The sequence below is a fragment of the Coffea eugenioides genome, chromosome 8 (assembly GCF_003713205.1).
Source record: "Coffea eugenioides isolate CCC68of chromosome 8, Ceug_1.0, whole genome shotgun sequence".
NCBI lineage: Eukaryota > Viridiplantae > Streptophyta > Magnoliopsida > Gentianales > Rubiaceae > Coffea > Coffea eugenioides.
The window spans coordinates 1945746-1959429 of record NC_040042.1 but is presented as its reverse complement, the minus strand read 5'-3'; positions in this window follow the sequence as shown (position 1 = coordinate 1959429).

Below are 13684 nucleotides of genomic sequence, written 5' to 3'. Positions count from 1 at the left end.
ATAAGAGAATCCCCAAATCATCAACCAAACCAAATAATACACTATCATTGCTAGATCAAATCAGAAAAATCCGGGTTGATGGCTGTTATTTTCTAAGTTCCTACTCACGCGCATGCCTGGTAGAAGAAAGACAGAAACTAAAATCTGGCGTAGTGCTGCCCAAACCAAAAAAAACCCTCAAACAAGCTTTTAAGCAATCCTCAAGATTCCAAAGAAACGCAAGGAAACTGCTACTGGAACATATGAACGAACAAAAGAAAGACCAGCCGCAAACATCGAAAACATTTCTGCATTTTCCAGATACAATTTGCTGCAGCTTTCTTTTCATTTCCTGTGTTTTTAATATGCAAATTCCTCTTAAAAACTGAACCAGTCATCAAGCTGTAATCATAAACAGTGAGATCACATAATTTTCATCACCCAAGCATGCAAACTTCCAAGAATTTTCTGCAATTTCAACAAGAAATGGAGCAGCGGCAATCGAGGAAACATCAAAGCGCACTTGCTTGAAGCTTTACGTCATTTTTCTGGGCTTTTCAATTTTACTAAACCAACGCATGACTCCAGCACAAAGACAGCAAAAAAATGAAGGGAATCAACCCCAAAATTCCTGGGTTTCCGTCTTTCAAACCCAGCCCAAAGAGTCTAAGCATGTAGAGATCAAAGCTGCAAACTTTCTACTGTGAACTCGAGGCTCCTCTCATGCGTATGTTTTCATACAAAACCCGAATGAAACCTTCATTTCATTAGCCCCCAAACTCCAGATTTTTCATTACCCCAAATAAGAACCAATCAACGTATTTGAAGCTAAAACGGAACCAGTAAACAGCAAAAAATGTAAGCAAATGACTAAAGAGAGCAGCTTTAAACTACGGAAGGTGAATGCAATACCTCAATCAAAGAAAGGAACGTGCGGATGACCCCGGGAAGGCTGAGATAGTTTCTGCCGCATCTTCAAAGGGGCGTCAACGGAACAATGATGATAAGGGTCGGTCCCCTTCTTGCAAACCCCCTCCGCTGCCAAGCTTCCTTCCAGCTCTGGTATTTCTTTTCTTTTCTTCCTCAGATTTGCAGCCGCCAACTCTACTGCCTTCTCCCCCTCCTTTTCCTTTCTTCCCCTTGCAGCCTTTCCTCTGTCGTCCTTCCTATCCCCCCTCCAGATTATCTCAGCTTTCCAGCCCTCAAAACCTTTTCTCTCGTTGGTTTCTTTCTATCCGTCCACTCCTAAAGAACTCCTTTCCTTTTCTTTTGCTGTGTTTCTATCCTTTCTCCTTTTTGCGGCTGCTGTTTCCCTTTGCTATTTATATGGGAATCCTCCTCTTAAACCCTCAGCCATCTTTCCCAAAATTGCAGCTAAAGGAGCTGCCCAATCCTTTCTTGCAAGCTGCGACAATACGCAGCTGCAAATAGCGTATCTTTTTTTTTTTTTTTTTAAAAAGGAATTTTTAAAGTATAATATAAACAACAATAAAATAATAATTCAAACAAACTTAAACTTAAATAAAATGTACAAAATTAGCAACCAAAAAATAAAAAATAAAAAACTAAGATTTTCCTCATTTTCATTCATTTTTCCTTTTTTTTCTTTTTTTCAATTTTTCATTTTTCCTTTTCATTTTTAAATAATGAAACTAAATCCAAAACAACTAAAACATATTTTTTTGAACACTTTTCTTTTTCCTTTGAGAAATTCTACGCTAAAATGGCTCTAAAACTAAAAGTAAATAAAACTAATTGTGACAAATAAAAATAGAACAAATAAAAAATGAATAGTAAATAAATAAATAATAAACACCAAAAATTTGGTGTCTACACAAGTGTTTGATATTGTTATTGCCATTCCATCTTTTACGAACCATTACAAACTCCTTTCAAAACTAGTAATACCAATAACTGCCCTTTCCATATTTCTTTCTAGTTTTCATTATTAAAATATTGAAATCTTGGATTCATTACTAGCTAGACTGGAAATCAGCAAAAAAGTAACTCCCTTTTGGGCTCAAAATCAAGTTAATGAGATTGATAATCTTCTTAAGTAAGCTTCTAACCCCCTTCTACAATTGATGTTTACTAAAATTTTGACAGTCAAGATACACTAAAAATCGGGATTATGGGTTTACAAGGCATGTGGATCAACACCTATGAGAAGGTTGCTGCAATAAACATGTTTTGGATGAAAAGATAATGAAGTTACTTATGGATGGAATAAAGCACTAGACGCGGTACTATGGAAAGCAAACTTACCATGCTAAACAATATTTGCAAATTTTTTTAGTTATGTCAAAATAAATTAGACCTACTTGCACGCATGCATTTAATAAGTACCAATACTTGATTAAAATTTTTTTTCGACTATCCAACAACATACGTTCTCTTAGTGGATGCATGTGAAAAGATGTTCGCAAGGATTGCTTAAAAACCCCCACCCCCCCTTTTTTCCCATAACTTAGGCCTTGTTTGGAAGCTATGTCTTTTGCCCTCTTTTTAATAAGCAAGTTTTTTTTTTTTTTTACAATTTTGTCGATATTAACTCTTAAGAAACACCCCAAAATTTTTAAAATACACACTCAAAATAGCAAAAATACACAAGTTTTTTCTTCCCTTCCTCACTTCTTCTTCTTCATCCTCCTCACCTTAGACCACTCGCCTGCTGCCATCGGCACCACCGCTGTCGGCCACCACTCTCTTTTTTTTTTTTTGCTTTTTTTTTCCTCATCTCTTTCCTTTCTTCTCTCTCCACCCCTTCCCCCATAAAACTCCATACTTTATGCTGCATTTCTCCCCTCCCTCCCCCCCACAATACCCCCTTCTTATCTTCTCTGCCCAATTTTTCCTCTTTAGAGAAAAATCCCCAATTTTCCTTTCTTGGATCATATTTTCCTCTTATAATAATTATTCAAATTTAATTTACAAAGGTTTTTTAGTTGATTGTCTATTGAATTTGTTTTTTAAAATAAATTTCATGGCCTGAAAGGCTGAAAATGGCCTAGAAGATAGAGAAAGAACAGATGGAATTCAAAGTCATACCGGAGATCGTCATGCCTTATATTAATAACTGCAGTGACACTGGAAATCTAGCGACGAATAATATGTGCTAGAAATTCTTCAATGCCACATCATCTGCCTCCACATTGTTGCCATTTTCATCAACATCTTCGTTCGTAACCTCCCCCGTAGTAGGAGCTAATAAATTCGGAGAGAAATCTCCTAGATCTAGCTCATCTAAGAGGCCATCACCGAAGAGGATGATGAATCTAGTGGAAATAAGAGGAGATCTAAAGAATGAAATTAAGGAGACTTTATCTGCTCAAGCTACAGCTTCGGCAATGGTAGTAGTGGTTAGGAGGGAGGGAGAGAAAGAGAGAAAATAAAAAAGAGAGGGAAGGAAGAGTGGTAGCTGGTGGCGGCGCCGGGGGGATGGAAGGGAGGGGGAAGAAAGGGTCTACTATAGGGAGGAAGAAGAAAAAGGATAAAAAGAAAAAAAGGGAAAAAAGGAAGAAAAAAGGTTTTCAATTTTTTCAAACCCTAAATACACAAAAGTTTTCTATAATTTCTACAGTAAGTTATAGTAAAGTTTATGCAAACATTCAAAAAATATACCATCAAAATGGGCCCTTAGTTATTTGACATTTAGCACCGCATTTCAACAACATTAACTTTTTTGTTTGAGCAAGATGTCAAAAATATTTGTAACGGCTTCATAAATTATAATAATTTTAAGAATCTATTTATTTTGCATTTGGTTCCATATCATGAACATTTAATGGTTAAATATTTAATTGAAATAAACTTGATTCATCATTTGTTTGCACATTAGTGGCCATATTATTAGGTGAACATATGGAATTGTTCACATATGTAATATGGAATATGCATTTGATAAATGTTATAACACAAGTTATACTCAATTGCTTTTTTGAGCCAATTAGTTGGATTGCTAGTAGAGTTCTTGTATATTTAGTTGATTGTTATAAATTGGGGCTATTGAAGTTTCAAGAACTAAAATGTCTTAATGGTATTCATTTTCTAACAATGGTTTAGTGAAAAATCACTAGCTAATTCTGTGAGAGATGTGAATACCTATAGCTATCCTTTCCATATTTCCTTCTACTTTTCATTTTAAAAATGTACAAATTTGTAATTCATTACTAGCTATGTTATAGATTGGAAAAATGTGTAAAAATGTGGGTTAAAAAACCAATCAATTGGCATCATACTTGTTGTCATTAATGCTTAAATATTTAAGGCTCTTTTGCATTTGCATTTTTTTTTTAACAAAAACCAATATTTGTGATACAAGTCTACAAAAATACTTTCCAAAAATCACCTTAAAATCACCAAAAAAAAAGTCACCACAAGCCACTACCCTCTTACTGCCACTCTCGCCCTCATGCCACTACCCTAATGACACCGGCATATCTCCTGTTTCCTTCTCCTTTTTTTCTCTCCATATATCACCCTATTTCACTAAACCTCAACCCATCTCTTCACCTTTGCCCCTCTCTTCCCTGCTACCAAGGACAAACCAAGATTTTAGCTTGATAGGAAGGGTCAATAGAGTTAAAGAAAAATTGGTACTTAAAATAGGTTTGACGGAGCTAGAAAAATCAATGTTTGATTAGATGGTCAAAAGTCACTTTTTGTGGAGTTGGTTTTTAACTAATGGTTTAGCTAATGAGTGCCCAATCAGCACTAGCTATGAGAGGTGTCTTAAATGTTAGTTTTTCGGGAAAAGTATAAGTAATTTGAAAAAGTGTCTAAATGTAGGGGTGCAATAATTGTGATTATATTCACTTAGATGGTAATTTAAGTATAATTTAGATGTGTTAATGAGAACTCCATTAATAAAAACTTTTAACTAAATACCCAACTTGTATAGTATAGAGTTTCCTTGGTTGATGATATTTTAAAGTTACACTATTGACTAATTATAACTAATACAAAGAATCAACTAAGATCCACTTTCGATCCGGTCATGGTTACACTCTCAATCCACTTTCCCTCTAGATCCGGTTGTGGTTGCCATCTCTTTCCTCCTCTATCCTTTCTTTTCGTCCCTCTGTTACCCTCCTTTCTACAGTCCCTAAACCTACCTAAATCATACTCGATCTAGTTGTAATTATAAGTTGATCGGAAGGATAGAGGGCTGTGCTACCTTTCTCTCCCAATTTGGTCATAACTACAACAAGATTGGTAAGACAGAGGGCCACGACACTAGGAAAACAAAAGTGTGAATTGAGGGAATGGAGGAGAAATAAGGAATTGTGGGAGATCGAGAAAAAAAATAGAGAGTAGCAGGGAAAATAAAAAGGAAGGAACAAAGAAAGAGATAGTGAGAGGAAGAGGAAAGAAGATGTGTCCAGCAAAGGATGGAGGAGAAAAATAGTGAAGTATGAAAGGGAGTTACCTGTGGTAAAGAGGGTGATAGTGGGTGGTCAAAGAAGAGGTTGGATGGTATTTATAAGACAATTCAAAAAACACATGTATGTTAAAATCTTTATATATTGTACAGTTGTAATAAAGTTTTTCAATAACATCCTTGAAACAACTTAATCGATACGGATCCCAAGTTTGATAAACTTATTAGATTGCCTCCTGCTTGCACATCAACGACCTACATTATTAGGTGCATTTATATGCACTTGTTGACATTATTTGCAATTACTTATGAGACAATTAATTGGTTAGGTGGTTGCATACATGAATATTTATTTAATGGTGAAATATTGTGCCTATCTAAGTTTCAAGAGCAAATAGATCTTACTTTACATGATATTTATTTTTGTGGAACAAGTAGTGCAAAATCATTAATTGCATTAAAGATGTTTGCATCAATTAAAATTCTTTGAAGATTTCTTTATAGTTGTTTTTTTCCTATGTATTCAAATCTCGGAATCATTTTTGACTAAATTAGATATCGATTAAGAAAATCTTATCAATCAAATACAAGTCAATTAGATTCCTAGTTTATATTGGTAAATGCGTAAACCATCCCTTTTAAAAAAAAAATAGATTATGTTATTAAACGGAAAAAACCAAAGTTACAAGCGCCCATGCTTAAACTAGCCCTCCCTCACAACAACCTGGTGGAGGGATGGCACTCCTAGCCTATCTAGAAACAAAGCTCCTCGCGCTAAACTAGGCAAATCTGAAACTGCCAAATATATATCGTCACGGGCTTGCTGACAACCAGAATTTGCCAATATATCCGCGACTTGGTTCGCCTGACGGTAACAGTGAAGAATTCGAGGAAAATGATGCGCCACCCCCATCAACTGCTGCACCTCCGTGTGAATGCCCCATGGGCAACTTACTAAGCGATTCAAGATACGAACTAAAACCAACGAGTCCAGTTCAACGTCAAAGGGATCGATGCCCCTCTGGAGACACAACAATGTGTAAACCATCCCTAAGAGTAATGTCTAACAAAATTACGATTGTAGATTCACTTCTACCATGCTAACTATTATTCAAAAAATTTTAGTTATGCAAAAATAAATTGGACCAATTTGTGCATGTCCAATAATTAAAAACCTCAAAGTCAATTGCATACTTCCAACAACAATAGTTTTTCTTTGAGGAAAAAAATGATAAAGTTGCATTAGCGTTTGCTTAAAATCTTTTTCCTTTTAACTTTTTCTTCTTTTCATACTTTAACTATTCAAAATTTATCCCCACATCAACATTAAATTATGTCGTCAAGAAAAATGATAAAAATACATCTAATGGTCATATAAGATTTTTCTGTTGTGATTTTGAGAATCCACCATTTAATACTTACCAGCCTTTAGTGCATGGCAAGTTTTTAAATTTGTTATCAAAGCTGCACCATATCAAGTTTCAGGTTTAGGGCAATCCTTATTTTCTAATTTCAATTTCCACTTTTTTATTTTTAATTACAACTTAGACGTTAGGGTATCTGCCCCAAAATTAGACTCTTCTGTCATCTCAAACACTCCATGTATTACGTAGGCACAAATTCCAACCCACTTGAGTGTTGAAGCGTCTCCTATCTCACACTTACCCAATAAATAACAGTCACAGAAATTCCTAATTTTGTGGCGCGTGCATGATACGTGTTAATACCCACATTTGACTAGGGTTACACATTTGGCTAATAGATACTAATAAGCCTTATACCTTAATACCTAACTGGCAGTTTCCTATTGGTTGATCCGTTTATCTCTCTCCCCTGCTATAAATTCACATGTAAAATGCATTAATTATAACCTCAACTGGAAAAACATAAGTTAAAACGAGAAAAACAAAAGTACTTTGGAAAAAATGCAATAAAGAAACAAGAAAGAAAAGAAAGAAAGAAAGGCTTCTCTTGCTAGTTCTATGACTACAAACTACATAGTACTTTATTGTCTCTTCTGTATTTGAAAAAAATATCAATTAAATATTTTATTTTCACTCTCTACTATTTTTGTTCACTTCCAAGGCTAAAACTAGTAAATTCATGGTTATGTTTCACCCTTTAAGTCACCTACGATTTTAGATCAGTTTATGAGTTTTACATATTTTTTCTTGGCCCATTTTTTTATTGATTGATGATAGGTCTTCTTGGGAGTTGTCGCAAGGAAAATATTTCTAAGTCTGACAAGGGTTGTTTTGATCAAATAAAACTTAATTTCTCCGATATATGGTTTCTCATATATTTCTCATGCTTAATTTAATGGATTTTGAGAAAGATAATTGGGTTTTTTCCCCTTTTGGTGATTTTGTGCGGGCCTTTTTTAGCTAGGTTTTGAGCTGATTTTTCCTTTACATTGTATAGATCATAGTTTTAGAGTGGGTCCATGCTATTTTATGTGAGGTGTTAATTTATGTTAGCTTTCCTTTATGACTGAAAGATTAATCAAATTACTCGATACTTGAAATGAATTTAGTTTACTAAAAGTTCATTCGAACTTGGTTCACCAACTAGTCTAGTAAAACATAACAATTTTGCACCTGACACCTTTTCTATGACAAATTAGGTGAATAAGGAGAACTATATCTTTAAATCAATTTTTACTATATTTACGAATTTGCAACTTGTTTACTATTGCCTTGTCTTGCACATAATATCATATAAAATTCCAAATAATTCTAACCTAATTTCTTCAAATAAAATTCACAACTTGTAGAAGGACATCATATATATGATACATTTAGTATCTATTTAACCTAATATAGTCATCAATGTATGAAATTTTTGTAAGAGATTATATATAAGATGATATAAATACCACAACATAAAAAATTTTGTCAGGTAAATTGTCAAAATATGTGATTTAGACAACATTTAACATGTAAAATTGATGTCAATGTATATTATTAGTTCTCTGAATTGTACATATGTTGTACATGAAAAAAAAATTTCGTCAGTTTTAATGGATTATGCCATTTGTTTCATGGCTGACAAAATTATGTTACACAACAATTTCCCTCTTGGTGCAGCTATCTTGCCTATATTCTTTAGACATGGACAAAAATACTATTGTAGTGGAAGAAATTCCCCCACCCAAGTGTGGCACATGCTTGACACGTGTCAATGCATACATTTGACTATGGTTATATTCTTGTGAAGATCACTGTTTTAGAGTGGGTTTTTCTTTTTTGTGTGAGGTGTTAATTTATGTCATTTGGACTTCATTTCTTACCTAGTTTCAATTATTTCTATTCATTTCTTGATTAGGATTGAATGATGAATCAAACTATTCGATACTCGAATCAAACTTGATTTAGCAAGAGTTTATTCGAACTTGATTCACCAATTAGTGAAGTCAAACTTGACAGTTTTGCACCTAACACTTTTTGTACGATGAATTAGGTGAATAAGGAGAACTAGTTATCTTTAAATTAGTTATTTACTATATTTACCGATTTGCAACTCTTTTACCATTACTTTGTCTTGTATATAATATCATATAAAATTTCAAATAATTCTATTCTAATTTCTTGAAAAAAAAACCCACAACTTGTAGAAGGACATCATATATATGACACATACAATATCTATTAACCTATTGTAGTCTTCGATGTATGAAAATATTTAAGACATTCTAGATAAGATGACATAAATGCCACAACATAAAAAATTCATTAGGCGAAGTGTCAAAATATGCAATTTAGAGAACATGTAACATGTCAAATTGATGCTTAGGTGGCGTTTGGTTCGTACATCGGAATCGGATTCGGATTCGGAATCGGATATCCTGAGTTTGGAATGAAGTCATTCATTCCAATACATTTGTTTGGTTCAAGTACCTGGAATGTGTATCATCATTATAGTTGATGTTTAGCTCGTCGACTCTTTTGGAATAGAATATAATAAATATATTATAAACCACATCGTAAATGATAGTTATTGGCTCTTTGTAAATGGGATTTAAGAAATTTTCACTAATTAAATATATTAGTATAAATGTATTAGTAAATTTAGTCTAACTAATTAATAATTTCTATTAGTAAACATGTATAATTATTAGTATAATTGATAATATTAATTATATTACATAAATTAATATACATTATATAATACATATAACTAATAATATTATTGTTATAAGTTTGTAACTAATTAAATTAAATATTATATATATAATTAAATATAAATATACAAATGTTATAATATAAATATATAATTATAATTATATAATATATACAAATATTAATTATACTACTATTTTATATAAATATAATATATATTACATATTAAATATAGTTATTATTATATATTATTATATTTAAAATAATAATTATAATTATAATTATATAACTTATTAATATTACATACATTTATATATTATAATTATATGCACATATAATATACACTTATAAATATACATATATATTATAAATATATTATTATATAATATTAATAAATTTATAATATATATTATATAGGTATAATTATATTTAACTAAATAATTATAATATATAATTATATAATATAATAATATCATTATTATAATTTTGTAACTAATTAAATTAAATATTATATATATAATTAATTATAATTATACAAATGTTATTTAATTATAATTATACAAATGTTATAATATAAATATATAATTATAATTATATAATATATAAATATTAATTGTACTAATATTTTATATAAATATAATGCATATTAATATTAGATATAGTTATTATTATATATTATTATATTTAAAATTATAAATATAATTATAAATATAATTATAGAATTTATTAATATTATATACATGTATATATTATAATTATATGCACATATAATATACATTTATAAATATACATATATTATAAATATATTATTATATAATATTAATAAATTTATATTATATAAATATAATTATATTTAACTAAATAATTATAATATATATTTATATAATATACTAATATTATAATAAAATATTATAATTGTAATATATTATATATGTATATATTATAATATAAATATTAATTATACTAAATATTATGTAATTATAAAATTTTGGAATCATACTTGGGTTTTGGACAAAACCCACCCTTTTACTAGGGAATGGAGAGATGCCAAATTTTTAGAAATCATTCAAAAATTTCAATTCCCATACCAGTGAACCAAACACCAGTTATGGAGTTTATTCCATTACTTCATTCCGATACCCTTTTACCAAACGCCCCCTTAGTGTATATTATCAGTTCTCTGAATTGGTCACACATATTTTATGATTTTTATATTGGTTTCCAATCTTTTTAAACACTCTACATAAAAAAAAATGCATTGCTTAACATTATTCCGATATGCAGCAAAAGATATTAAACACTAATATTTGTGACCGTGACTAATACCACAATAGCTAACCATTTGAATCGATCTCACCTTATGTGCGTCTAGTCAGTTTTCATTGCTTAGGTCATTTGTTTCATTTCATGGTTGACAAAATTATGTTTAGAACAAATTTCCTCCTGGTGCAACTGTTTTATTTGTTTCCTTTTGAACATGAAGAGAAATAATAATGCCGTGGAAGGAATTTCTCCACCCAAGTCTTCAGGATCTCTTGTACAAATTAATTCAATTCATATAGAACTACCAATAACTCCAATGGAGGTTAGGCAGCCTGAAAATTGTGATGAGAACTTTGGAATGCAGTAAATAAATTTTTTTCGTCTATGTAACAATTTGTATGACTTGCAAGAAATTTTTAAAATCGAGGGTTTTCATTCAAAGGACATGCTAAGCTTTGTTCGTGCATGGTAATTTGTTTCTATTTGTATTGATACATAAATAGTTGCTAATGATAGCTTTGTTAAACTTCATAGATATAACATGAGTGCCGCCATGATAACAACCACCACTAATGCATTAAGACTTGGTGAACCTTGCCTCCCACCAATTTGCCACAATTAAATGTGGCCTTACTTAAAAAATCCAGGCGAGTGCGTAGTGCACCCGTCTGGTCCGGTGGTGGTTTAGTCCCCTCCGGATTACCCCAAGACCTCTTCAGGCCCTCACCCTCCCCATAGTATAGAAAACTATCGTATCGAAAAAAAAAAAGAGTGTTGATGATAACCATGACCTTCATCTTTCTAAGCCACAGCACAAACTAAAATCTTAGCCATTCACTATGAGTATCCAAATTGGACCTTAGACTCAGAATAGTGGCGGATCCAGAATTTTGCTTAAAAGAAGCACGGACTAGAAAAACAATAAAATACTAAAAAACTATGATGGCTAAATTAAGAATCTTAAAGCACTTCAGGGACCAGGCTCAGTAATGTGGGCATGTCACCCAAGTGGGGGCGTTAAGTGTATGGAATCAGTTGTCTGCAACCAAAATAACTCCACATTCCACTACGTAAAAACTTCACAGGTAGCTTTGTTCAATGTATCCTTTTCAGCCCTGAAACCAGGCTTTTGATGTTCCCCTTTGCTTCATCAGAACAACTACTCCAAACCAAAATCCTTTATAAATATATAAGGAAATGCGAAATTTAATAAATATGAGTGTGTACATCAATTTTAAAAACTATATGTACTATATCAATGCACATTAGGCATCAATTCAAATAAGAATTCTTATTAACATGTGAAAAGAGGATTTCAAAATAATAAGATTATATAGCGTTTCAAATAAGACTTCAATGCATCATATAAGATTTCATTAGGCATCAATCATGAGGATAGTCTGTCTTTACATAAAATAATTTTTTTGACAAATTGCATAAATCAATATTACATTTTCTCGTAAATTTATTGCTTATAATGCTTTGCATTTCTTTGCCATCCGCTACTTATCTTTTTGCTATATTTAAATCTAATGCCTTCATAAAAATGTAAAAAAAAAAAATGAAAAAAAAAAGAATCTCTATGCCTTGTACAAAGTGAACCTCCTAGGTAAATGGAACGCTTAATTCTTAAATAGTTACAATTTAATGTTGAAACCTCAAAATAGGTGTGTGAAGCAATTTATCTATGGTTTAACTAGTTTTTTCTATGTTTATAGGCATGCCTTTTTGCATGTGAAAAACAACATTGGAATTTTGCCTTACATTAGCTTGTTAAAACCTTTAATTGCATTAATTTGCCTTACATCTGTGCCATTGAATTTAGTGAAATTTCATTTCCCTTTTAGATTGTCTTCTAAACTCCTAAAATTGCTCATATTTGATAGGGTATAATTTGTTAGTAATTTTATTATTTATTTCCCCTTTTATCCCTAATAAATATTGTGTTAATTGCTGATATTTACTCATATTTGGTATCTGGACTTAATTTCAGGAATGAAGCAGAAAACTACCAAAAAGGAGGGACTTTATGGAGAATATGGAGACTTCTAAGGGCTTCAATCCTTGGGCCCTTGGATTGGTGGGGACCACAAAGCTATAAGTCATTTGGGCTTTTCAAAGAAAGCTACGGAAAAGAGACTTGGGAGAAGAAGTACTTTGGAGGCTTTGTCCACATGTGTGGGGACCACCTAGATAGCTTTAGTCTATCTTTCTTTTGTTTCTTAAATAGGGATAACGTAGGGAAGGAAGACATCTCTAGTTTTAGTTTATCTTTTAGTTTAGTTTTTAGCCTAGTCTTTAGTTTTTCTTTTCTTCTCCTGACTGGCCTCTGACACACGCCAGGTGTTCGACAATATTCCCCAACGGGAAAAACACCTTTTATTCCTTGCTTCCTAATAGAAAACGCAATGCCTTTGCAATTTATTAATTCGTGTGGTGATTTAATTATGCGGCGTGGCTAAGCCTTCCATCTAGTCAAGGGTCAACTCGACGGCGCAGTCCCGAAAATCTGTGAGATCTAATTAGTTTTCATGTGTTCCTTTATTTATTAATATTTGCACGTTGTCTGCTTGAATTTTCATGGGATTATTTTATTAATTGGATGTCAAGGGCCCGATGTTCAATGTGATTTATTAATCTCGTGCCAATTTAGTCAATTAAATCCGTAATTGTTTGATTGATTAATATTAGTGGCAACTGGTGTGTTTACACATTAGGGGAACATGCGATCTAATTTAAATAACCCTCGTAGCGTGTTATTGATTAGGGCTAAGTTTTTCTAGTTATTAATGCAATTGGAAAATTACTTCCTATGGTCGTACCTAGGAGTATTTGCTGATTAGGGGTAATCAACGGTCGTACCTTAGTTATCAATAATTTAAGGAAAAATTGGTCGTCAGACTATAACTAGCCTATTAATACATTAAGTGAACATCTCTTGCAT